Source organism: Ambystoma mexicanum, chromosome 8, assembly GCF_040938575.1.
Source record: "Ambystoma mexicanum isolate Mex_15411 chromosome 8, UKY_AmexF1_1, whole genome shotgun sequence".
NCBI classification, from domain to species: Eukaryota; Metazoa; Chordata; class Amphibia; order Caudata; family Ambystomatidae; genus Ambystoma; species Ambystoma mexicanum.
In genome coordinates this window covers 467,396,778-467,423,755 of record NC_090929.1, presented here as the reverse complement: position 1 = coordinate 467,423,755, position 26,978 = coordinate 467,396,778, and positions in this window count along the sequence as shown.

Sequence of the window (26,978 nt, the reverse complement as noted above, 5' to 3'; positions counted from 1 at the left end):
GCTTCGGCCTGGTTGGAAAGGCCCAACTGAGGAGACCCAACAGGGCTGAAACATTCCTGGGGTTGCTTGTGTTTCTGTGCAGAGGGGACCTGGCCTAGCAGTTCGGGCTGGGCTGCTACCATTGGTGGCAGTACCTGACTGATTTGCATATGGCTGGACCCCATATGGCTGGACCCCTTTTGCAATGGGGCTAAAAACTAGTGTGGAAGGTTGTCCAGAGCAATGCCAGTGGTTCAGATTAATTCAAAACCTTCCATCCATCACTTTTGTGGTTACAGTTTGTCTCACTATGCGAGAGAGGGTATGCCCAGACGTGGGTCCCTTGCTCGCTGCGCCATAGGGACCCAAGCTGCACCTCACTGAGGAGGCCCAACAAGGCCAAATCATTTCTGGGGTTGCTTGTGTTTCAGTACAGAGGGGACCTGGCCTAGCAGTTCGGGCTGGGCTGCTACCATTGGTGGCAATACCTGACTGATTTGCATATGGTTCGACCCCTTTTGCAATGGCGCAGATGGGCTAAAAAACGGTGGTGCAGAAGGTTGCCCAGAGCAATGCCTGTAGTTCAGATTCATTCAAAATCTTCCACCCATCACTTTTGTGGTTACAGTAGGCTTAAAAATACATGCCTGAATGATCGGGACAATAATATTTTTGAGCAAACTTTCCCTTTAATAACGATTGATACCACAGCGTTTGGTTCAATAGCGTTCTACATCCTATAGCTCATGTCTGTGGAGCACCTTTTTACCAGGCTCAGAAAAATGAAAGATTGTGTTGTACCCGCTACGTTTCACACCTGTAACTTACAAGTCAAGGACAGAGCTCTGCAGCAGGCAATAACAATAATCCATCTTGACTGAGCTGGGTTCTGGTTCACCTCACTGGTTATAATCAACTCATACTTTCAAGGTTGAACAAGTGTTATTGGATTTGGTATAGTGACACCTGTTCACTCCCCTGCAGCAAATGTTCTATGAACACAATTGTAAATAGTTTTAAAAAAGCAGTTTGGTGGCACGGTATATACCACTCAAACAGCTCCACAAAGCTGGCATTTGAAGTATTGGGGATACAGGTGTTCTGTGCGGAGACATAGGGCCTCATTACACGGATGGCGGTGAACCATGGCGCTATTAGTGCCATGGTTCATGCCGGTAAAATACTGGCACCGCCTTGGTGGAAAGGGGAATTACCGCCCTATTCCAAGGTTGGCGGGGCGGTAATTCCCCCTTCCACCATTGCCCTTCCCCATTCCCATTTTTGCCCCATAGGGCTCTATGGGAATAGGGAAGGCGCTAATTACGGTACCGCAAATTGCGGTACCGTAATTAGCTCCCTGGTCCCTTTGCGGGTTGGATTTTTAACGCCTGCAAAAAGCAGGCGTTAAATTCCCCAATCCGCAAAGGGACCTCGTAGTAAGGCGGTAAGGATTTACCGGTACCGGTAAAATACCGGTACCGGTAAACCCTTACCGCCATCCGTGTAATGAGGCCCATAGACACTACACACTGATTAAGGTGGTAATCAATCAAAGGACTGAAAGAAGAGAATAGACTTCAGTCATTAAGCAAGTGTGGCTCCTTTGTTATGTTAATGCAGTATCAACTGAGTGGTATGCTCGTACAGATGACAGCCACCAGGTAAGTCTGTTAAGAGTTCAGCTTTGTTGCCAGTTAATTCGTCAGCACACATAGGATAGGCACACAGAAGACACACACATATAGAAGATAGGTAGCAGAAAACACTGGTATCCCCACACCCTTCCACCTGTTGTTCTCCAAAGGCCAGACCAACAGTCTGCTCCAGAACACACACACCTGAACACTCCAACCTCAAAGCATTCTAGCCGTGATGTCACCAACTCTGACCTCAGCACATAGCCGAGACCCACAGCACCAAGACAGAATACTACATCTCTCCCTCCGTTACTATCACACAACTGGCAATGAAACACCAGAGATGACCCGCACCTCAACCTTCATTCCAAGACAACACACATCCCAAAACCCCTCCTAGAAAGTGCCCATCAAAATAGGAAAACGCCTGGAAACCAAACAGACAAGATAAGTCAAAGGAGGACCAGCAAAAACCCATAACGCGACAGCATACACAGGGTTGCGTTCAACTAATAGGTAACAAGAAGGTGGAACACGCTAATAAGCCACTAAAAGGAAACAAATGCTCACAAGAATAGAAATCCAAAAAGTGAGCTGCCCCAAAACAAACCCTAACCACTGACTACAAAACCAACCTCACTCCCTCCCTCCTATACCGACAAACAAAGAAAATAATGACAGCAACGGAAAAGCCCACCGAAATGACAAAAGGACACTGAAAACGGACACTACAACCCAACAGGATTACACACAAAAGAACTCCTTCTGCATAGTACTGCCACTCCCATGGCTTCTGACCTGCCACGTCGAAGCACAAGCCCCCGAGCAAAAAGAAAACACACAAACCAACCATAACCACCCAAAACAAAAAAGAACCTCCCTCTGCCTGTGACTGCACACCCATAGCCTCTGACCTGCCACTTCCGAGCACAAACCTTGTCCAACCGTGAGCAAAATAACAACAACCAACAAAACCTGTGGGAGCATCACTCATAAAAACTAACGCATATCATGAGAAACACAGCAACCTACTCAGGCCACAAAATAAAACGACTGGGCAGATGAAATTTCCCCATCAAATGAAACGAGCACCAGGACAAGAACACCCAGAATCCGCCTCCAAAACATGCAGTGACCCAACCCCAAAGACTCCAAAAAACCAAACCACAATTGCACAAAAGGCACCAACAAGCATCAAAAGGCCAAAGTATCAAAGCCAAGACCTCAAACACGACAACTTGCAAAGTTAACCAAACGCAATACCCAAATATTGGAACCACCCGGAACCTGACACATCGTTGTGTCAAAACAACCAACTTGCTGGCATACAGCACATCCCAGTGCAATGCCACCCGAAACCTATACAAAATGTTGGAACCACCAGGCACGTGACTCATGCCTGTGTCAAAGGCACCAACTCGCTGGCATATGGCACATCCCAGTGCAATGCCACCCCAAAACCTATACAAAATGTTGGAACCACCAGGCTCGTGACCCATCCTTGTGTGAAAACCACCAACTTCCTGGCACAAAACACATACCATCATAGTGCAATGCGCACACGACACACGCATGTCCCGGCCAAAGCTCCTAACACTAATCTTAAATAAATACGGAAAATAAACACCGAAAACCACCACAATTTTGTGCCAACACCACTAACTACATACCAGAATAACTCAACCCCAGGGCACACCCTTGTGCCGTGTCAAAACCCAAATACCAGAATAATCTGGATCGCCACCCCAGGATTCCCCTGATATCCCCTAAAGGGGAAGCCAGAAACAGACAAGAACACATGGAAAATGGAGTGCATGTGCCCAAAACATGCACACCTGACAACATCCCTGATGGAAATGATGATGACCAATCCAGCACCCTCATGGCCATCCAAATGTCTACCAGCAAAGGAAAATACACCCAATACCCTGTTTTCCCCAAATGCATGTCCCCAAGACCAAATGTTCCCAAAGGCAGAAAACGCCCTTAAATGTCCAGAGCCAACCCACAAGTCCATACAAAGTAAACACATGCATTGATCACATAATACCCCAATGCTGAAAGTCCCTCCTGTGAACGGGACGCCAAATACCTAAAAACCTAGTTCCCTAACGAAGGCCAAACACATACAGGAAAGGAACACGCCATATAGGCCTCACAACCTAAAGAACCACCCATAATACCCAGAGAACGCTAGACCTAACCCCAAAACGGAAAAGGGGTCACAACATGAAACACAGAAACACAAAACAAAAAGGCCCCAACACAGACAATGGGCCTCATTACAAGTCTGCCAGTCCGGAAACAAGGGTGCTGGTAGCCACGTACTAGCACCCTTCCGGACTGGCAGACTAAAACTCTGCTTTCCGACGCCTCTGCACCTGGCAGCTCTGACCTGCCGGGCACGACGACCACGGACAGCAGAGTTGTCACGGAAGCAAGTATGGACTTGTGGGTTGGCCGTGGACATTTAAGGGCATTTTCTGCCTTTGGGAACATTTGGTCTTGGGGGACATGCATTTGGGGAAAACGGGGTATTGGGTGTAATTTCCCTTGCTGGTGGACCTTTGTATTTTCCTTTGCTGGTGGACATTTGAATGGCCATGAGGGTGCTGGATTGGTCATCATCATTTCCATCAGGGATGTTGTCAGGTGTGCATGTTTTGGGCACATGCACTTCATTTTCCATGTGTTCTTGTCTGTTTCCGGCTTCCCCTTTAGGGGATATCAGGGGAATCCTGGGGTGGTGATCCAGATTCTTCTGCTATTTGGGTTTTGACACGGCACAAGGGTGTGCCCTCGGGTTGAGTTATTCTAGTATGTAGTTAGTGGTGCTGGCACAAAATTGGGGCTGGGGTTAGCTGACAGTCATTGGGCCTCATTACGAGGTTGGCGGTAAACCTGTAACACCGTTTCTGCCCCCTGATTTCCCCGGTGCATCCCGGACATTACAAGTTCTGGCGGCCCTGGGACGCAGGCGGCGTATAAGGATAGTCCCCATTCCCGTGAGGACTTCACGGGAATGGCAACTCGGAAGCACCGGCACCGTTGATAACGGTGCTTCCGAGTTGCCATTCCCGTGGAGTCCTCATGGGAATGGGGAATATCCTTATACGCCACCTGCGTCCCAGGGCCGCAAGAACTTGTAATGTCCGGGATGCACCGGGGAAGTCAGGGGGCAGAAACTGTGTTACAGGGTTACCGCCACCCTCGTAATGAGGCCCAATGACTGTCAGCTAACCCCAGCCACAGTCAAACCAGCAGCAAGACAGAATACTACAAACTGCCTTGCATGTTTCTGTTCCTTTGACCTGCAGTCCCCTTCCTCCAGTTCCCAGGGAAAAGAGCTTTTTGTAAATATCTTTTCACTAAAAGGTTGCTTTGGAAAGACCGCTCCGTGACCGCATAGCACGGTCTTTCTAAAGTCAACTGTCATGTCCCTGTCGCACACAAGTGCACGCAGCAGCTGACAGACTCTGCAGGACCAGGAAGCGGACGGCGAGGAGAACGGGTAAATGTGTGTTTGTGTGTGCGTGCATGTGTGTTGGTGTGTGTGTTGTATGTATGTGGTTTGGTATAAGGTGTGGGGGGGCTGTGACTGAAATCCAGGGTGAGAGGGTGGGGTTTGAGGGAGGGGACTGGGCATGACATCACACAGGAGAGGGTTGCGGTGGGTGGTGGTGGAGAACAATGGGAGGCTCTGCTGGTAAAACCCCCCCAAATATAAAAAAAAAAAGGGAAAACCGCATTTTAAAGGTCTGAAGAGAAAAAGACCTTTACAATGACGGTTTTTCAATCAAAAGAAAATCGGTCAAAGCAAATCGGCCTTTTTCTCTTGAGAACTAGGTCATTTCACATAGAACCCTTCCTCTGTGTATTAACTCTGTCCTTGGAATAAATACAATGAAACATCCAGTCTCATGGACCTTGTAGGGATGTTATGTTATGCTATGTTGACTTATACTGTGCACCGCTACCACCCAGGGGCAGTCTCCAGGATGTCTGTTTCTTCATTCTATCTCATGGCTTCCATTTATAATTAGCACACGGAGATCATTATTGACCTCCTCTCAGCAGATGGGAATGTTCAGACTGCAGTTAATAACTACGAGTATTGACTGCATTCTGAACATTCTGTCTTCAAAAGCAGACAGGCAAATAATAATGCAATTTCCATGAAAAATGTCTTTCCACCAGACACTTCCTCCCCTCAGGGGACCTTTTTTGGGGGGCAGCATCCCATTTAACACAAGAGAGAGAGAAAGCATGTGAAAATGCTTTCACTTTTGTATAGAGAAATCATGCTTTTACATGGCACCTAATGCATGCTTATGTTAAAACTGTTTCAGCGCATCCAAGTTTGCAATTAAAATGCCTCACTTAGGAAGACAACCAAGTTATTTAAATACTACAAAATAAAACTGCATTTAATTTACTAACTCTGTGTGTCTCTTTATTCACTAATAAAGTAAAATATGTTACTTTCCCTCCAAAACATGTATTGATGCTACCATTATGTGCCAATAGCCTTATAGACCTTGGGCTGTGAAACTTCTTGACTGGTCATTACCCTGCGATAACGGCCCTGCCCCGGTCCATAAGGCTATAATAATGGAATGTTATAAGTGAAGAGAGGCAAAGATCACGATATTGCAAACAATGTTCTGTGTACCAAGCACACTATCGCTTGACTTCTTCTTTGTGTGCAGGATCAACCAACTTTTCACTTGCCTCGCACTCAGTTTTGAAACCTCATGAAACAACTCTATCCACAAATTTAGACTCAGAGCGTACACGACAATCGCCCCCAAATAGTTTCTGCCTGTAGCCTATTGAGAAGCCTGTGTAGGGTTCGCAGGGCAGGTTTTACTTAACCGATCCTACCACTAACCTAGCTGTGGTTGCTGTAGTTATTTGTTAGGTAACCGAATGCTAAGGCCTTGTGGTAGTCCAGTTCCCTGGGGATTGCAGCGCACACTGGATCAATCTTCTGGTTGGCAGTTAAGCAAAACATTAGGGAGCAAAATGCTTGAAAATGGGCTCCTTTGCAGTTTCAGTTGATTGGAGGATAAACCGACAGGTGCAAATTACTTTCCTTGGTTCCATAACTTGTTTATTGGGGCTGATTTATGCTTTACTGAAAGCAATCTGGTGAAGGGGTATGGTTTTTTGGTGTAGGTAGAGACAGCCCTTCCGCTGTAATGGCATTACAGAAATCTGGGGGACATCAGTATACGACTACAATGCCAATGTATGGGTTCCGATAAAGTGAGCCATGGGGTGCGTGTTGAGTTTGAAAGTGAAAAGTTACATGGGATCCACATCAGAATGCAGCCTTGTAACATGCTAAGCTTACTATTTGGGGAGGCCACTTGGTGAAAACGTATTCTATCCAACATAATGCACTGGAGGCTTCGAGGTGCGAGGAAAGTGATTTTTTTACTATGCCATAAGCTGCTGAAAGGTGCTGGGGATCTGATAAGCATTTTGCCTTCATTCACGTTGCTTGTACCCAAAACAGATCATGAGACTTGATCCAGCCCCACATATGCAGGCACTGCAACCGTAAAATGCATTTTTCATTCTGTGATCAAGCAGGTCATGAGGCCAGTCAAAGCATTGAATTCTATGATGAAAAGGAGTTTACAAAGTATTCATCATGGTGACCTTCATTTACCACATTTCAAGCATAGTGATGGACCTGAGGCCATTTATTGGGCGACTGGAAGTCTTTTTCACTGTGTGGAGCAGGGGCAGGTAACTCATCCCTTTTCTATGAACAGAGGAGTCCACCTAGGCTGCATACTTATCCTACTGAGGCATGAATCCATATTGGTTTTTATCAGTCGCTCCTCAAAGTCTGCTTTCTTATACTTTACACTTTCAAAAAAGTAGTAGAAATCTGGATCATTGGAGCACTCTGCAGGTGAAGGTGAAAGTGGAGTGGGCAGGGGTTGTGACCTTAAGGAGCCTTTGTGGGCAAGTTATGTTCTGTTCCAAAGGAAAAGTGTGATCCAACATAGTGAGAGTCACTCTGGTCCAACGGCATGCTTCACTTTAAGCAGGCGTTTGCGGCAGATGGTCTCAAAAGCTGTGGAAATGTCCCAAAGGAGGAGTGTGCTTGGTACAGAGTTGTTAATCAGTGTCCTCAGGTGGTGTGGCAATTTACGGAGCCATCAGGAGTAACTGTGTTTTTCGTAAGTCAAGGCTGAACGCCAGCAGTTTTGAAGGATCAAAGGATGATGACGTCTTGTTTCCTCAATGGGTTGAGGAGTGAATGGAATAGGGTGGGGGGAGAGGCAAACCTGGGCTGCTGGGTTATATCCTTGCATGTGTATTGTAGGCATGGATCTTCAGGTGATCCTGCTGGGTTGCTGGCAGCGACTATGCTCATGGATTCTTTTATTGTAAAGGGGCAGAAAGCTCCCAATGTGAGTGTTGAGGTTTTGCTGGGAGCTCATTCCTTTGCTTGGTTGGCCTCTTTTGGCAAGGCAGCCTTGAATCTGTAGGATTATGTAGCTGAAGTGTACAGAGATTGAGTCATATAATTGTTGAGATGGGGGTCGGTGAGATGTTGTAGGCTGATGGGCTTTTTAAAATCTTAGTTCATTTTGAAAATGTCTTTCTGAGCTTGCCGTGCAGGCTCTGTGCTGTGTGCATAGTGGGATTTTGTGTCCTTTATAGTTTTTGCTCTTTACACCCAGATTTGCCAGTAAAAAGTAAACTCCGGAAGTACAAAGTGTATTTCAACATGTACAAGAACTGAAAACACAGTAGCCAGTAATGTGCATAGCACATTGCATGGACACAATGTACCAAATGATCTTTTTTAACAAAGCCCCCCTGTTTACCCTCAACTTAGTCCAGCCCTCCCCTCCGTGACCCTCAGAGACCCACTACCTCTTCCCCCCATCACTCCCCACCTCCCAGTAACACTTCAGGGAAGAGCGACTGCCTTCTTTACTCTTCTAGCTCTTTTCGTGGCTTACCCCCGGGACCTCCTTGCGGGTCCACCTACCTTGCAAATATGGATCTCCGCCACCAAAATCCCCCTTTCTCCTAGCACGTCACCCCTCAACGTTCTAGATCCCCTTTGGATTCAACCCAGCATATGCTTTTGAGTGGCAGGTCCCTGAGGTCATACCTCAGATGAAATTGTGTCAGCTGAAAATCTCCACAGCTCTGTCTCCTGGATCATAGCCTCCTCTTATCTATTCCAAGAAGCTTGCACCTCACAGATGGCACTCCTTATTGCAACATTCTCCCAATGAGCCGCGACCCAATGCACGCACCCGCTGTCAGCAGCCCGGCCTTCAAGACCACACCCCCTAGGCGGCAATGAAGGAACCGACCGCCTTATCCAACTCCCCCACTTCGCGGGAGTCTCATCTCCACAGGCAGATCGGGGTCTCCACCCCCTACTTCCTTGCTCCCCGTGTCTCTATTGTCCTCCTACACTGCCACCCTTTCCATCCCACATCCTCTTCCTTTCCTGCTCTTCCTACCCCTTTTTATTCTCCAGAGCAGTATGAAGCAAGTTCATTTCTGCATGTTCAGCGCTGTACAAAACCCACTAATAAAATAAACACGAATAAGCAAAACAGAATTGGTCAATTAATGCCGGTATTGCCAGGCAAAATAGGTTTTCAGTGCTTCCAGTAGCCAGCCAGATATGTTAGCAATGTTCTATAAAACATATTTCATTCTGGGTGTGCACTGCGAACGCTATGTGGTGCGCATAGTGGGATTTTATGGGCTTTATTATTTCTGCTCAGTACATACATAAATGCACAGACACGCATTCACAACAAAAAACACAATTGGTCCCATATATACTTACCTTTTGCTCTTGGTCTCTCCTGTCCTCTCTCTTCATGACAGCAGGGGGCAACAGGGTGAAGGGTAAACTGGGTGCCTCCCTTCGCCGCGGACTCTCTCTCTCCTTCTGAATTAGGCCAGTGTTGAGGTCCATAAACTGACCCACTCCTAGCCTGAAACAGGAAGTAAAAAGCGAAGCCCTTAATTGCATCAAAGGGGGCTGCAATCTTTAGCCCCCATCTGACATAATACAATCATGACATTACTTGTCACTAGTACTCGCATATCGCTGATGTCCTGCAAAGGGCTGCTAATGCATCAGGTTTGCAGATGCTTGCAATAGCCCTGGCTATGTTTCATGCATAGTACTGTTCAGGGCGAAAGGAAGCACTAATCTTTGCATTTGCAAAGAACCTAAATATGTTTAGACTTGCACTGCTGTTGCAACTCCCTTTGCATTATGGAGCGAGTGGAAGACACTCTTCCCTTAACGCACATGTAATTGGTCTTGTTGCACCCAAAGAGTGCTCCCCTGCTCGCCAATTATACACCAACCGCTTCTAAAATGAGCATAGGAAGGAGGATCCAATTGCCTACCGCGAGCTGGCAAACCCTTTCATTAAAACTGGTACTGCCACAGAAAACAAGAGATTTGTTAGTCTCAAACCTCAGAAACCTCACATTTTTCATTACTTTCCAGTAACACAAGAGAAAACAGCCAATGAATCACATTTAACTGGCCAGTCTTGCAAAATGTGAATATCATTCCGGGTCTTGAAGGCATAAGAGGCAGATAACAACAACAACATAAATTGAATCCAATGAAAAAAGGACCATAAAAGAGAGGTGGCAGCCTAACGGGTAAAATAAATACACATGCGGTAGAATTCGTAGATGTAGCTTTAAATATCCTCATAACCTTGCTAGATGTTCTAAGGTGGCCTGTAACTCTTTTCAGAGGATTCTGAAGATCTAAAAATAAAATTCTCAAAAGCAGGAACTAGCTGCTGAGTGGGATAACTTTAGAAAAGAAACACAGACAAAAGAAAGGATACATCTGGGTAGCTACCAATACAGAATTATAATATGTAAACATTTACCGCTGTCAGGATGGCCATGAGGAATCAATAGACAATCAATAGACAATCCAAACTCAAAATTAAGGTTTAACAAGGTTTTGTTTGGGGATTGTCGACTGGTTAGGCCAAGTAATAATCTGCTTTGGAAAAGGCAACTAAAATGTCTTTCAAAGAACTTGATGTGAATCCCCCTTGGAGTCTTTCTTCACTCCAAGTGGGAGCCTCTCCTCCTTTTATTGTCTTGAGTGGTCTTCCCAAAGTGAATTCCAGGGGTGCTAGAATGCTCTTCCTTGAAAGGTTGAACTCATTTTTTTCTAGGCCAATTGAGCAGAGTGTCACAGCTTCTCGTGGAGAGGAGGCTGGCTGGGGCTATGCTGACGGCCTTCTAGGGATCCTGGCTTCTCAACTTGTGTTCTCAGGTTTCCCCTGGTTTTGACCTTCCTATTTGCATCTCTGCAGTAAGCTCCCTCCTCGCCTTTTCTCCACTGGCTTGTTCCTCCTATCGCTTCTAAAAGCGTGCCTAGGGTCTGTTGAACTCTCTTGTGCCTCCTCACTTTGTCTAGGTACTCCACTTTCCCTAATGACTTCATTAAACTCTCTGGTACGGGTCTCTAACTCTTTACTTTCTTCCACCCAATAAAACTGTCTTTCAATTTTTCTCTTCTCCCACACAAAGTTTGGTGCTCTTCTAGCTCCAGCCTTTTAAAGCCCCCCCTCCAAATCCTTTTGACCCATGTGCATGTGCTGCACTCATTGAATAAATTAAGGAAAAACAGCATTGCCTGCAGAGCATAAGAAATTAAGATTGGATAAGCAAAAGCTAAAAAAAGTTCTGGGTATTCAGCATTAACCAGTGACCAGGAGCTGCCACTGGGGAACAATGAGCTAGTACTGTGAGAAACCTGAGGGCGTTCTCACTTCCTTCTCCCCATCTTCCTCTCTTCAGATGGCCAGGGAAAGGCCATCGCTTTTGGATCCTGACCACGGGGGTGGATATGTGAGGGAGGATCACCTAGGTAGAGGAGATTTGGGGAATGGAAAGAGGATGTCCTTAGGTGAGACACGGTATCTCCAGTTTCCATCCCACAATTAACCCTCAGTCCCTGAGGCTTTTATAGGGTACTGGCAAAATCCCTCCAGTTCTTCCTTTCAAACCAAACCATGGGTAAACCCTCAGTGTCAAGAGACCAGGAAGAGAACAACAAGAACACCTCATTATATGGACAGAATAGTCCCACCTACACCTCCCTTGGTAAAATCAATAATTTCTCAGAATACATCCTACTCTCCCTCTACCTTTGTAGGCTATTATCAGTAAACCTTATTGTTACACCTTCCAACTGTCCCATATGCATATCCCTTTAAGATTGGGAGTAATGCACACCAATTTGGTACTGGGACAAGGAAGAGGATTATGGAACACTACAATTAGGGTCAGGCATGTCTCATTGACAGACGTAATTATGGTCAGGCAAAGGACGTGCACCTCCAGTCAATTAATGGTTCACAGGTTCATATAAAGAGAAGCCAGAGAGACACACAAGGAGATTCAGCTGGCCAGGAGAGCGCTGCAACTCGAGGTGCAGCAGACGGAAGAAGGGCCGGTGAAAAAGATGCTTACTGCAGGGAAGCCAGAAAGACGCAGAGGCCAAAGTGGGCTGCGAGTGGGTCAAAAGCTCTGCAGAGCCCTGTGCTACGTGTCCCCCGTTGGAAGTGGGGGACACAGGAGTCTCCCATATGCCAACGACAGCTGTAGGATAGTTTGGAGGAAGCGAGCGCTGCTTGCGAGAACTCCCGGAGAGAGAGAGGGGGGCGCGAGCTAGAACCAGTGAGGAAAGCCAAAGCACCCAGAGGAGCAGCCGCACACCGATGAGTGACGGAGAGATCACTCAGGCCGGGGTGCTCCAGGGGTTTGGGGTGGGCAAAAGAAGATGCTGATCAAGTAAAAGTATGTAACAAATGGGTATAGAAACCAAATGAGAAATATTTAAACCCCAAAAAGCAGCAAAGTATTCACTGAGTTGTTCAATACCGAACTGATTAAAGAAATGTGCAATATATATGAAATACTGCACGAGTGAAAGGAAAGTGATGTACATTTCCGGACACATTGAAATCAAGTAACAAGCTTTGAATTGTGTGAAAGTACAACCGAAGTCTAATAAAAGCCCGGGAGGCGAGTGAAAGCATTTGAGAAACACTTCAAGACCTTTTTGTGTTGAACTTGGGTAAGGGAACTCCGAGGATATTTTGTGGAACTGTGTTGAACTTGGGGAAGGGAACCTCAAGGACACTTTGTGAACTGTTTTCAACTTGGAAAAGGGGAAAGCTGACAGCATGCCATGAGCTGAAAGAAGCTCAGAACATAATTTTGAACACAGTTTCTTTGGTTGCTGGCATCCCTACACATTGTATATCTTTAGATGTGAGGGCAATTATAGGTTTTGGGCACAGACGAACATTTGAGTTGAAATTTATGACACAGATTATCCTTCGTTTCTTTAGGTAGGGAAATACCACCTTAGCATAGGACAAGTTAGGCCTTAGTCCTTACTCCATCCTGACCTTTAAGAAATAAACCTTTGCTTTTAGAAAAAAGTGAATTGGATGTCTGTGTCCTCCTTCATGATGCCTTCACAGTACATTCCATATAAGTGGCAAACATATAATTTTGTGCATTATTTTTGACCTCTTATGCCTAAAATGTCATATTGATGTGCCCTAATGTTTATTTATAGATATTCCCAAATGCACAGAGTTACAAAAATCACATAGATGTGCTTGTTTGGCATCAGCTAGCCTGGGGGGCCAAAGGTAGCTCCTGGTACCTGTTGTTGTCAAGCTAACAAGGCTCTTCTGGGCTACACACCGGAGCTAAATAGCTCCCAGCTCTCCTTAAATTCGACCATGTCTTAATATATCATATCTTCTTCAACTTCCTCCCTCTGCTTTTTAACCTCTTTTGTATCTCCTCTAACCCACTCCATGTCACTCCTCTGCCTGATTTCCTCAATATTTCTGCCAACCACCTCCTGATTACTCTTCTCCACAGTCACCTTGATTTCTCCACCTTCTGCCTCCTTGTAACTCTCCTCTTTCACCTCCAGAAGTTCTTCTGTTCTCTCCTGTATTTCTTCACCGCCATCTCTTCCTAACCTCAATTCTCCTCCTGCTTTTCACCAACCTCCGCAGATGAACCTGACCTCCAACAAAATACTCCTAGCCCTGTGTTCTTGACTTTTACTACCAATATCTGACATGCTTCAGTCGCTTCCTTAGACACCTGATACATCTGCTTGGTCTTTTGCGCATTCCTGTTCAACCTCATTAACACTGTCTTCATGTCTCACTGCCTCCTCCAATATAGCTTTTACCTCCACTGCCTTACACTTACAAATCTCCACTAGAGTCATCTCGCCTTCTGGCCTTCCAGCTCCTCTCCTGTCTCGTTCTCCAACCGCCCTCCATCTGCACTCTTTTCTCCATCCCTCTCAAAAAATCTTCTTCCTGCTTTAACCGCCACCCTCTCTCATCCAAGCTCCCGCACAGATTGACTGAGGCTTTAGATTATTATAGGGCCATGGCCCTGCCTTGCAGCCTCTCCTTGGGCAAGTGTAGTTAGGTGTATACATTCGATGGGGATGGGCTGTTGGACTCCACCCACTGTGGGGTACAGCTTTGATATGGCACTTGGAATTGGCCCAACCCTCCCCATGGAGCAGTGCCCCCTCTCTCTGCCACACCCTAATATTGACTTCCCACTCCTCCCTTGGTAAAGGCAATAAGAGGGTATTTCTTCAAGCACCTAACATTTGTGTTAGCTGGTAGCTCCCTTCCCTGATGTGGATTTTAGTCCAGGTCTGCTGTAAAGGTATGGTGCTGGTTGAACGCCTCCCAGATTGCTCGGTCTAGTTCCTGTCTTGGCAGAATTAAGAGGTGGTTTCTGCAACCACGCGAGGGAAACCAAACGCGTAGGCGCTGCCGGCTCCCCAGGACCACTGTCCTCTACTGCCTTAAAAGGCCCACCTACTTTTCCCACTCGTTTTACTGGGCCGCAGGATAGGTTGGAATTATCAGTTAATTCAACGACCTCTACGGTGCGCATAGTCACAGAGGGTAGTAGTGGCATCTTTTCCCTTCCACTGAAAGCAAAGCAGTCATACATTTGAACGACTCCATAAACCAAATACAGTCATCAAATTATTTTATACCTAAGTCCAGAGAACTTCAGGAAACTGGGATGTAAATGGGACCTACTAATTTAAACTCAATGGGACTCATTATAAGTTTGCCGGTCCGGTAAGAACAGTACCGGTAAGCTTGCCGCTACCGTTGTTACTGGACCGGCAAACTATGAGTTCTGTTCATGTGTGCCTTACCGCTTGCCAGGTCGGACTGGCACCCACGGGCAGACCATGTCAGATGCACCGGCACCATTCACGAATGGTGCCAGTGAATCTGGCCTCCCCATTCCCATTGAGCCCAATGGGACTCATGGGAATGGAGAGCGATAATTACAGGCACCTGGCAATGGGCAATTACCGGGTCCGGCGGGGCCAGAATGCCCCGGTAATTGCCCATTGCCGGTAAATTCATGACTCGGGCGGCAGTCATGCCGGTATTTACCGGCATGGCTACCGCAAGAGTCGTAATGAGGCCCAATGGCTTGCAATACACATTTGTTACTAACAAAACTACAAATATGTGTTTGAATTCAAATTCGCAATTCTAATTTGGGGTTTGAAGAGACCGGAGGATAAGCCCTCTGGCTTGAAACACGTGTTGGGCCATTTGTTTGGCTCATTTTGGATGCAACTTCTCACTGTCTGAATTCAATATGAACTTGCTTGATTACTCATACATTTCAAATTGAATCAATCATTTCTGTGTAAATATTTTTCACATATATTTTCAAAACCAACATGAATAAGGTGTTAGGGGAGTGCATGCAGACAACCCTGGTAAATTTGTTGAGCTGTTATTTGGTATTGAGTATGGACCTTCCCATTTTTACAAGTCTCTACAGCAACACCCAAACCTATATTTGCCTAGTTCTAGCTCATTGATTGGACTTTTTCCCTTTCGGTTTTGATCATTATATTCATTATGCCCATAGGGTGTTTCGAAGGAAATCTTCCACTTAAAGCTAGCTCCTATTTACAAAACCGGTCAGCACTGTGCAAGCTCAGCTTAGTAAAATCCTTAGCCCCATGCACAAACTCCAAGTTATTACTAATTCAGAGTATTGATTATTGATAGTCACAGGCTTGAAACATTCAAAGTACACACCAGAACGCAAAAGATTATTTGGGAACTGTGACAAGATCCCTGTCAATCTCCGCAGACAGCTAGGAGAATGGTCTAGGAAGGCCAGGGGCCTTCCCAAGCCAGTGGATGATGGGCCACTCTTACTTGGTCCGCTTCACTAGGCATGGGCGTTTCACATGCTAGGTCTGGTGGACATGTTCCTTTCCATCAAGGAAGCCAGAACCCCCAAACCCCTTCCCTGCTCTTAGAACCACTGGGGAGATGTCTGGGGTTTCCGCCCCCCAAATCCCCCAACACTGAGCAGGCCAAAAATATGCTTTTTAAGAGTGCCATGAGACTCACAGAGCAGCAGAAAAGGTTTGCAAAACCCTGGGCTCAGTAACAGGACCAAAGAAAATATGAAAATAAGCAGCCCTAACCGTCCCAAAATAAGCGTACCTGCCAAAAGCTTAATTCAGTCTTGTTCTATGTGCAGGCAACTCTCCTTAATCGCCTTGCTAAATATGAGTTTCAAAACGGGCACTAGGTTTCATATAGGCTTAGACAAGCCTACCTCCTTAGCCCCATTCTTACCCACAGGAAGCGGAGAGCAACAACCAACCATAGACCTCAACACTTGGGGCTCAGGTGCAGATGCTCAACCAAAGTCCCATTCTCTGGTGTAAGGGAGGTGACTGTTGAGGATGAAACAGCAATTTTAAGACAGTCAGATCGGCCTCATAGGGTTGATTGTTGGAGCTAGTTGTGGCTGGCAGTCAGGGGACTTTACAGTACGTTGCAGTAAGTTTGGAGGGGTGGAGACCATTGGAGGAGAGTATGGAAGAAAGAGCCAGGAGGAGGAATAGGATGGGCAAAGCAGGAGGAGATGGTGATGAGAGTTGGAAGGATGGGATAACATTAAGAGTAGGTAAACAGTTGGAAGAGGTGGTGGTGTGAACAGGAGGTGCAGTGAGTTGGAAGGAACAGCTGAAATCAGGTGAAGAGCTGGTGGTGTCTGAGGAAGGTGGCAGAAGTTTGGATAAGATAACATTGGGAGGAAAATGTAGTAGCAAAACAAGATGAGACTGGGTTTCTGAGGAAGAAGGAACATCTGAAGGTGGCAGAGATAATCCGGTGGAAATGCTAGCTAGAAGAGGAAATATCAATGGCAAGTGTAGGAAGCAAAAAGGAGGGTGAGTTGGCCCAAGGCAAGTGAAAGTTGCAAAGGGAGGCATGAGACCTGGGCATGGAAATCAGAACACTGAGGAGCCTAGAAACCAAGAGGATCAGGGGTATTATGTGGAATGTGGAAAGAGGGCCTGGGGGTTAGAGAATGATAGTGAAGACTCCCGGCTGCAACTCCCGGTCCTCGAGAAGCTAGAGCACTGTCAGATTGTACAAAGCGACTCAGAGATATACAAAATTAGAAGGTGACCTGGATTTGAACTTCAATGACTCTCTTTTGCTAATGTGACAAAGTCTCCTGCATTTGGGCAGGTAACAGTCAATATTTCTAAAGGCCCCCAGGGATCTTAAGACACCCAGGGCCAAAGAAAAGCATGGGAAGAAACCCTCAGTCTATAGAGAGTGGGGAAAAGGCCCTCCAGCCAAAACCAAACAACTGTGTGACAGGACCAGTGTCATCTCCCTGTCAGGGGGAGAGCCCAACCCAAACTGGCCATGGTGCCTGATTGCGAGTAGGCCCCCACACCACCCCACCTTAACTGCACAGATGGTGGCCTCCAGGGAGATCAGCAGCGCCAGAGCCCAGGACGCCGGGAGAAGCATAGTGCATCCTGCCGTGAGGTACAGAGAGCGCCAAAATATCAGACACTCAGTGCCGGAGGACGCAGTAACGGGATGCGTAGCACCAAGGCATGCCGCAACCCCCACAACACCGGCCAATAAAAAGGAGCGCGGCTCCAGTGGACAGTGTCAGCTGGAGCCCACGAGACAAACCTCCACTACACCACCAGGGAAATGTTTATTATTAAATAAAGGGCCCATGAAGGCCTTTACCCACTAAACCACCAGGGGAAAATATTTTATTAAAAGGCCCATGGTGGCCTTTCACATCCAACATCCCTGGACCCCATCAGGGTCCATGTCGAAAAGGGGCGAGGCTTACAGGCCCTTTTTGAACCCTTCCAAGTACTGCCCATGACACACACCCTGGAGCCAGGGAAGCTATTGGTTAAGGTAAAGTGGGCAATCCTCGGACAGGGTGGGGTATTTAAGTAGGTGAGTGTGAATCAGTGTGGGTTAGTTGAGTGAGGAGAGCAGGTGGAGGAGGACGTCCAAAAGACCAAAGGAGGCGATAGTGCAGAGGCAATTATAAGGAAGGGGTCTGCAGAGTGTTTGGGTAGGGGATTGGAACGTGTGAGGAGTAGAGGCAGAGTAGGAGTAGCAGAGTGGTAGTAGTGGCAGTAGTAGTAGTAGTTAGAAGCAGAGACAGCAGGTAGCGGGTGTAGCAAGTAAGTGGAATAAGCAGTATAGCAGCAGTTGGTAGTAAAGGGTGATAGTGTACACTACTAAGTGGAAAGATAAATAGATTGATAGTTGTAGGAGGAAGTAAAGGTAGTAAAGGGATGGCACTAATAACGGAGTAGGAATAGTAGTAGAAGAAGATTAGCACGAACAACAGGGAGTGGGAGAATAGGAGTAGCTAGTTAAGAGGAGAGAGAGAAAATAGCAGAAGAATAGCAAGAGGCAAGGAGGTACAGTGGGAATAAGGGAACAACAGAGGTAGCAGGAGGTAGCAATAATATCAAGTGAATGAGTTGAGAAATAAGAGAAGTCAGAACAAAGGGTGGAGGTTTGAAGGTGTAGTGAGAAATTGGAGGGAGAGTAGTGCAGTGGAAGGAGAGAAGAGAATCTTAAAACCAGTAAAGTGAAGGTCAGGTAAAAGCAGGTGTGAGAGAATTGAGAGTGACATCAGGCAGAAGAAGGCTTCACCCCAAACTCCCTAGAGCACAAAGTGGAACAGGTCAGGGAAAGTTAGAAAATCTCTTGGGAGTTAATCAGCTGACATTTTAGGGGAACCACCATTAGAGTAAGAAAGCAAAAGACAGTCATGTATTACCTTTGGCAAGCACTAATATCCCTGTTAAGGACGCATCACCTAGGGAAGGGAGAAAGACAGGGGAAGACGAGACGGACAGAGCCGGCCCTAGCGCCAAACCTCCCAGAAAGCCCTGTAAGCCTAAAAGACCCTCTTTAAGAATCTACAGCCAATCTTTTTGTAAGTCATCAATAAAGAACCTTGAACTTACTACCCTAATCAGCATGGTTCTTTGTGGCAGACGGCCCCATTACAACTGACATGGAAAATAAACGCTTACCCTTTAAGAGAATGGAGTTTAAGGTTACTGTATTCCCTGACGAGTGTAGTGATACCTTGTTTCCTTTGGCTCTGAAGCAGACTGAGGAAAACAAAGCATTTATTCCTCTAGCAAATAAATCCTCTAACGTTATAAACAGACATGCAGACCGAGTAAGTAGCATTCGGCGAACAATGGAGAACATTTGCACATTGAATGTGCAAGTCCCCAAACAAAAAAGCATTATTCTCCTACTCCTGCAGAAGCTATAGGGATTACAATGTTGCTTTGATTTCACAACACACAGATTCAGGGAATAGAAAATGTTTGACAGGCTTACCAGAGGGTTTTCATGCCCTAGATCCACACTCTGGGAAGGCAGAAGGACCTAGATTCAGGGTGTGTGACAAATCGAAGGTATTTGTCACTTCTCCCCAAGTGGGAGCCTCCCTGTTTCAGGGTAAGAGAGGGTGAGCCCACTGCACAAGACCCTACCTAGGGACCAGAGCAAGTCGACCTGACTGAGATAGACTTCCCCTTAGGGTACAAGGACTCCTTTTCCTTTAAGGAACCCCCTAAACCACACAGCGTAGTAGCATACATTGGACTAATTGCTACAAACACTAAAGTATCATAAACCGGTTTGGCTGAAGATAATGCTGGAATCTACCTGCGTGAAGAAGGAAATTAGAATATCTCTTTAAAAGGTCATGCATACTTAACTGGGACGAGTGAAGGAAGTTGGAGAAGCAGAGAGTATCCTACGCCGGAGAAGCTCCCTGTCATGGAGGCTGCGACTTTAGTAGGACTGCTGAATGGCCGAATGAGACGCTGCAGACCCTGCGTATCCAACAACAGGAGGACTGTTGTATTGCAGGAAAGCAGAGTTCTGCTGCAGGTGGTGGCAAGACCACATCTCTACTGTGCTGAGCAGGGTGCCCAACCAAACATGCCAAGACCATCCGAGAAGATAACTCAAAGCGTGAGCAGCTACCAAGTGGTAAAGCCTATGTGCGGCGTAGGGGAACCCGAGAACATGAGACCAACGAGCACACAGAATGAAAGAGTCATTAGAATGTGAACAGCTCCCCAATTGCACACTCTGCATACGGCAGGACAGCCATAGATGAAGGCCCAACGAAGAGAAGGAAGGAGAAACCCAGTACCGGAGAAGATGGGACTAATGCAAGAGCCCACATCGTTTCCCAGCCTGCACAGAGGTAACGGGGAGACCAGGAGAAGCGGTAGGTTGCCGGGGCAACGGAAGACAGGAAGAGGAACTCAACCCAGTACTCACCAAGAGTTACTTAATATAAACCTATGTAATTGGAACTGTATATAACTGAGAAGGAGGGAATTGAATAATCCTGGATGGGAAGTCTATGAAGGTTCCAAACTAGAACCTAATAAGAAATAGAAAATACTATATGTCACAATTTCCTATCTTTGCAGCTTGTTGCTCATAAAGTCTTGTAACAGAGGACAGACAAGTTTGTCAAGTACAGAAAGTGGCGATCAAGAGAGAATCTATAAGTGGGGAAATATCAAGTGGGCAGAAACCACAACCAAGCTGAGAGAACCTGGACCAATAGACTGTGGGAGGTCTAAAACTATCACAAGGAAGGTTGCCCTAAATACTTAGTTCAAGGGAATATCAAGTCCAACAAGGTTGTAGAGGAATTATAAGAGTTAATTCAAGAAATAAAGAGAGACTATAACTGAAGATTTTGCTAGATAAATAACCAGAATGAAGACATTCGGCCTCATTACAAGTGTGGCGGTCCGAAAACAAGGGTGCTGGTAAGCTTACTGGCACCCTTGTTTCCGGACCGCCACAATACGAGTCCACCTGCCGGGGCCGCTGCGCCTGACAGGTCTGACTCTGCTGGGCGCAGCAGCCCCGGTAGGCAGATTCTTCATAGGAGCGCCGGCACCGTTAGCAACGGTGCCAGAGCTTCCGTCTCTCCACTCCCATAGAGTCCTATAAGACTCTATGGGAATGGGGAGTTACAAAATCCAGCGCCTGACTTCCCGCGCTGCCGGGACTTGTAATGTCCCGGTGGCACCGGGAAGTCAGGTGCCAGATTTGGTGTTACAGGGTTGTGGGCAACACGTCGGTCGTACCGGCGGGTTACCGCCAACCTCGTAATGAGGCTCAATGATACAAAGAAGTTGTCGGAAAAGACTGGTATATCAGGGGAATGAAGCCAATCTCCTGGAACTGTTTAAGTTTAGTTTCTTATTGGTAGGGTCAGGGTAGAACTAGATTTGGACAGAGGACTTTTCTTTATTTGGGAATCCCTGACAACAGACCAACAGATTTAGGGCCTCATTCCGAGTAGGGCGGTAAGGGTTAACGGTCACCGGTAATGAGACCGGTGCCGTTAAACCCTTACTGCCCTACTACGAGTTTCCTTTGCGGGTCCTTCCTTAACGCCTGCTTTTAGCAGGCGTTAAGGACGGGACCCGCAAAGGGACTTTAGTGCTATTAACGGTACCGTCATTTACGGTACCATTATTAGCGCCTTCCCCATTCCCATTGAGCCCTATGGGGGCTCAAATGGGAATGGGGAAGGGCCCTGGTGAATGGGGAATTACCGGTCCCTCCCACCTTGGAATGGACCGGTAATTACTCCATTCACCAGGGTCGAGTCGGAACGATTTTGGAGGCAGCCATGCCACAAATAGCGGCGTGGTTATCTCCAAAGTCGGAATGAGGCCCTTCGTCCCTTTAAATAGGTAGGGAAACACCTTTAGAAGCTAGGCTCTTCCCTAATCATTTAAATAAAAGTCATTTAGAAATGTCCTCCAAGCGTCTGACTCCTTCTTCTGACCCACAGAGAAGAAGGGGAAGGAGATCACCTATATGATTTGTCCATCTTCGAAATCCAAAATTACATCATGGCCTAAAACTTTAATCCAACTCTCTTTTAACCCACTTGACCCTCAGTACTATGATCAAATACAGTGCAGCACAGCCCAGGTGCAAACCGTAAACCAAAGCATTACCAAAGGAGAGGAGAAACAGCCTTTCAAGGCAGTCAGCTCAGTCAGTCAGTGCCAATCCTTTGGAGAGCTTGCAGGAGGAGAGCAGCAGACCATGGGAGACTTTCTTCCAGGAGACCCCCAGTGAAGACAGCATGACAGCGGAGAGCAGGAAGGAGGGGAGAATGGTGTCTGGTAAGAGGGAGAAGTGTAGAATAGAGAGGAAGAAGAGATATTCGTAGGAGGAGGAGATTTGTGGTTAGTTGTGGGGAAAAGTAGCAAGAGGGTGCTACAGGAGGGAGATTCTAGTTTGCTGATACAAAGGGAGAACTTGCCAGGGCAAGATTTAGCATTGCTAGAAGGGAACTATATTGTTTGTGAGCAGAAGAAGGGAGATACCTTCTTGGAGAGGAAGGTGGAAGATACTATCCAGGAAAGGAAGGCAGAAGATGTTGACCTGGAGAGGAAGAAGGGATATACAGAGTCTGAAGATGGGAGATATTAATTTTGAGAGGAATGAGGGAAGTGTCATCTTGAACAAGGAAAGTGGTATCCATTTGGAGATTTGAATTAAGGAAAAGGAAGAGAGTCAAGAAGATGGAGCAGAGTGCTGTTGTAAAGAGAAAAGAGACAACCCGAAGGCCGAATGAGGTTCTGGTGAAAAGGAAACATACTAACTAGAGAGGAAAATACTGATCTGCTAGAAAAGGGCAGAGAGCCAGACCCTCCGAGAAAAGAAACATACTTGGAATCTTAGAGAGAGCATGGACTTTCTAGAGGAACCTGCTAGTCCATTGGAAATCATAGAGCCAGGCAGAGAAACAAGGCACTAATATGCTAGAGAGCTGGCAGGACAGCATAGGGTGAGACGGGATGGAGACCAACCCAGGCAGAACGTCTGCAGATGTGGGTGGAAGGGAAGAGTAGGGCCTCACATTTCTGCTGAACCCCACTAAGGTGCACCCGAGCATCCTTCAAGCACCAACCTTGGATCCAGCTTCGGGGGGAAGCTCTGTGACTCACCAAGAGAAGTTGCCAAGGAAAAGACAGCAGTCAAGTGGACCCTTAAAATAATTGGTATAGAACAGTGGGATCACAGTCCAGACTTATTGCTAAACACTTTGACGGAAGAGGGGGGAGTTCAAGCTGCTCTGACCTTCTTTATTGAGAATCCAACGGACCCTTCCCTTACATTAGATCCTGGCATTTTGCTTTATGACCACATTTACCATCCATGCATCTTGCATGTTGGGTTTCACCATCATCTAGATCCTGTCAGGTGACTCCAATCAAGCACTCCCACTAAGTCAGTGCCTTGTCTGGGATTGCTCAAGGGAAGCCCTTATTTATATATTTTTATGACAAGTTATACTCTGGACGATAAACCCTTATATAACGCCCCTCTCTTTGAATCCCCCTGACATCGCTGAGCCAAGAATTAGGCTTGTTTTGCAATTTAAAAGATTTATTGGAAAAATTAAACAATATATATATATATCACACTTTTATAATAAATTAATATTTGATATCACACTTCGGCATATGAATATAATGTTGATCGACAATAGATAATCTGACACTAGCACATTTCTTTACAATCAATGAGGAGTTAGTATAGGAAGGATAAGGTAGCAGAAAATACTTTTATGGTTTCAAGGAAAGCAATGAGCAAAAATGCAGCACAGAAATAAACTTGATATGATTTCAACAAAAGATAATATGATCACTTTTTCTTTGACAATTGCCTCCCCCCTATGCAAGATAAGGAGATGGAAGGAGAGCACACAATTCTCAGGAATACAAAATGCAATACAAATTTCCAGCTCCCCCCAGCGAGCTTAGAGGAAAACAGGTATGATTTTAAAGCAGGCAAGATCCTTTTAAATGTGGTGGCAATGAAGTGAAAAATATGCTGAAAATGCTTTTAATTCCCTCTGGAGGTTCAGGGTGAGTGAGAGATACTTTAAATCAGTTCAGATCAGCCCTACCGATGATTCAGGGATGGTTATCAGGTTGAAAACGGAATTCAGTAATGGAAGCAAAAGACAGATATTTTTACATGTGGTTGAAATGAAGCAAACTGTCAATTCGCGGCACTTTTTCCGAGTGCGTCGATCGCGATTGCGGAGGAATTATAAGGAGTAGCAAGTAATGATTCAAAATGGCAAAATGACACTTTACAGGTTTAAAATCGAAAAAGGGACACACAATTCTATGATGCAGTTCTGGACAGGTTAAAATGGTTTGGATCAGATTATTTTAGACTAAGAGATTGGTTTTGGTACAGTTCTAGCTGAGTACTCACACTATGAATTTGAAATAGGCCGTCAGGCTCTGGTCAGCAGGTTGGAATGGACTCTGGGCGGTTTCTGGTACTGGTTCTCTGGTTCTGTATCTCGGGTTCTGGTCTGGTCTGTGGTTCTGCTGTCGGCACTTCACAGCGGTCTGGTCTGTGGTTCTGCTGGTCTGGATCAAGTGGATTCTGGATACAGCACTGCTTTCTGGGTCTGCTACCGGTTCTGGCAAAAGTTCTTGGCAAAGAATCCAACAGCTCGCCCGGCTGTAGAATAGTTTGGTTGGATTGCTGAATTCTGAAGGCCTGCTGAGAAGAGTTCTCAGCTTGTGGGTTAGGCCTTTGCTTTAAGTTCTGTAGTCTATCTGGAGTCTAAGTTCTGGATGTTCCTTCTAGATGTTGTGTGGTCCGGCAAAACGCTCCGCAAGAAAATGAAAAGTGAATGTCTTGCCTGTCCAAGCAGTCTCTTTTTATGTGTTTTGAAAGTGGGTGGGTCGGCTCATTCTGCATGCCCAACCCTCTCATGATTTGATAGGTCAAGGATTCTCTGTGACCTGATTTGAGATGGGATAGTGTGTCAGAGTCTTACAGTCTATTGAAGAAACGCCCCTTTGCTTTTACTTAGAAAATTAATTTTTCATAACTAACAGGTTTCCCAGATACACACGTCGTTGAAATTACATACACATTTCACAGATTAATTTAAGATACACTCTCGCCCAACTCTGATCCCCCTCAGAGCCTGGGTTCACAAATGGCAACATTTTGTGCTTTTTAGTGACTTTCGCCATATTGGTTTTTCCTCAAAATTTACACAGACCTGCACCCCTTCCCTGAGCATATTACTGGAAATTACTATGTCTCTATCCTAAACACAGTGTCTGCAATATTAATAATTAGTGGGGTTCGGTCCCAGAACACCGCATAAAGTGGAATTTGGGCTCAAATCGTGAGGTCATTTTTCATTTTCATGATCCCCAAATTGTACATTTCTGTGAGCTTAATAGAAGATTTTAGAAGCATTTAACTTAAACACATATTTGCTGCAATATGAATCCACAGTCCTGTCTGGCCCACCCCTAGGAACTGGGGGAGTCAGGGATCACATGTCTCTACTTCCAGGCAGAGCTCTGTTTACAGTCCACACCCAAAATCAGCATACCCCATTCAATTGCAAGGGTCTATTGTGTTGGGTCCAGCAGGCTGCAGGGAAGTCCCCTCCCTCTCAATCAACAGGGCCATGTGATATCCTGCCTCCTGGTGTGGGTCTCTGCGGTGTTAAGAGTTCTCAGGAAAGGCCAGTCTTTTGAACTTTTAATTACATAAAACCCCCTTCTGTTCACTCCCCAGTTCTGCAAGACAACTCTCCTGTCAGGATTTATAGAGCGCCAGCGCCAGTCAGTGTCCAATGTCAGTACTGCACCTATTTTTGACAGCTGTCTTGAATTAATACATTTCAAAAGGAAAGGATTTTACTTGATAGTATATGATCCTTGCTTGACATGGCATTGATGTGGATCTGTAGTAGAGTAAAGTAAAACACTCAACCATAGTTGGATTTTTGTTTGGTGGTTTCGGGCCCATGATCTTAGCAATTTTTGACATTAATAAAAACGGGTTTTGAACAGAGCCATCTTTCTTTGCACTAGTGGGTGGCAGGTCAGGGGACCATTTTGGTGTGCGCAAAACCGCACGGTTCTCCTGGATTCTGGCGCAAATGTGGGCTTTTCCACCATCTTGGATTTCCTAAACCCACAGCACCAAATGTTGCAGCATAATAGTCCAAACGTGGGTCAGGACACCCAACAACATGTTATTATTAGTTTGTACTAAAAGCTAATAAAACCTCCTGACATAGAGTTCCATGTCCGGTCACAATCCTGGAACACAGTGACAATCGTCCAGGCAACCAGTCACACTAGCTAGCCAGGGGTTTGGGACCTAGAAAAGCCTGCATCTAAGGTGCTGGCCAAGGAGGCTGAACACCCTGGGGTGAGAAAGTCAGACTTGACTTTTTGCTTACACCAATAATTGTTTTTGTTTGGTACTGTTTTCATCTTCATGCGCTTTGTAAATAAAAGACTGAACTGACGGTCAGATTCCAGTCATTTGTGCATCCCCATGATAGAACATAACAATAACTTTGCACTTGCTGGGTGTTTCAGCTAAATAACGTAATGCTCTACTGAAAATCTTCCTTCAGTGCTTTCTTTTTCGCCTTCTGAAAGAGTGCATATGGATCCAAACTTTGATGCCACTATAATATTTCCTCCCTATACTTTATGCTTCTTAAACTCATTAAAATAATTGTGTTAATCACATAGGACACCGCAATGGTTATCTGCCATGTTAGATTACACACCCACGTTGCAGAATTTACAGAAACATAATTCACAACCAAAAGACTGACCCCATTATACCTGAATAGGTACTCAGTTAATGTTGCAAAAGCCCTATCTGGGTGTTTAATGGATCAGAAGCTAATGTAGTAGTCCCATCAACCACATGAACCATAATGTATGTAAATGTGTCCTATGTAAAGGGCTTTAGATTAAAGTGTTATATAAAAACAAATATACATATATATATATATATACACATGTATATATATATATATATA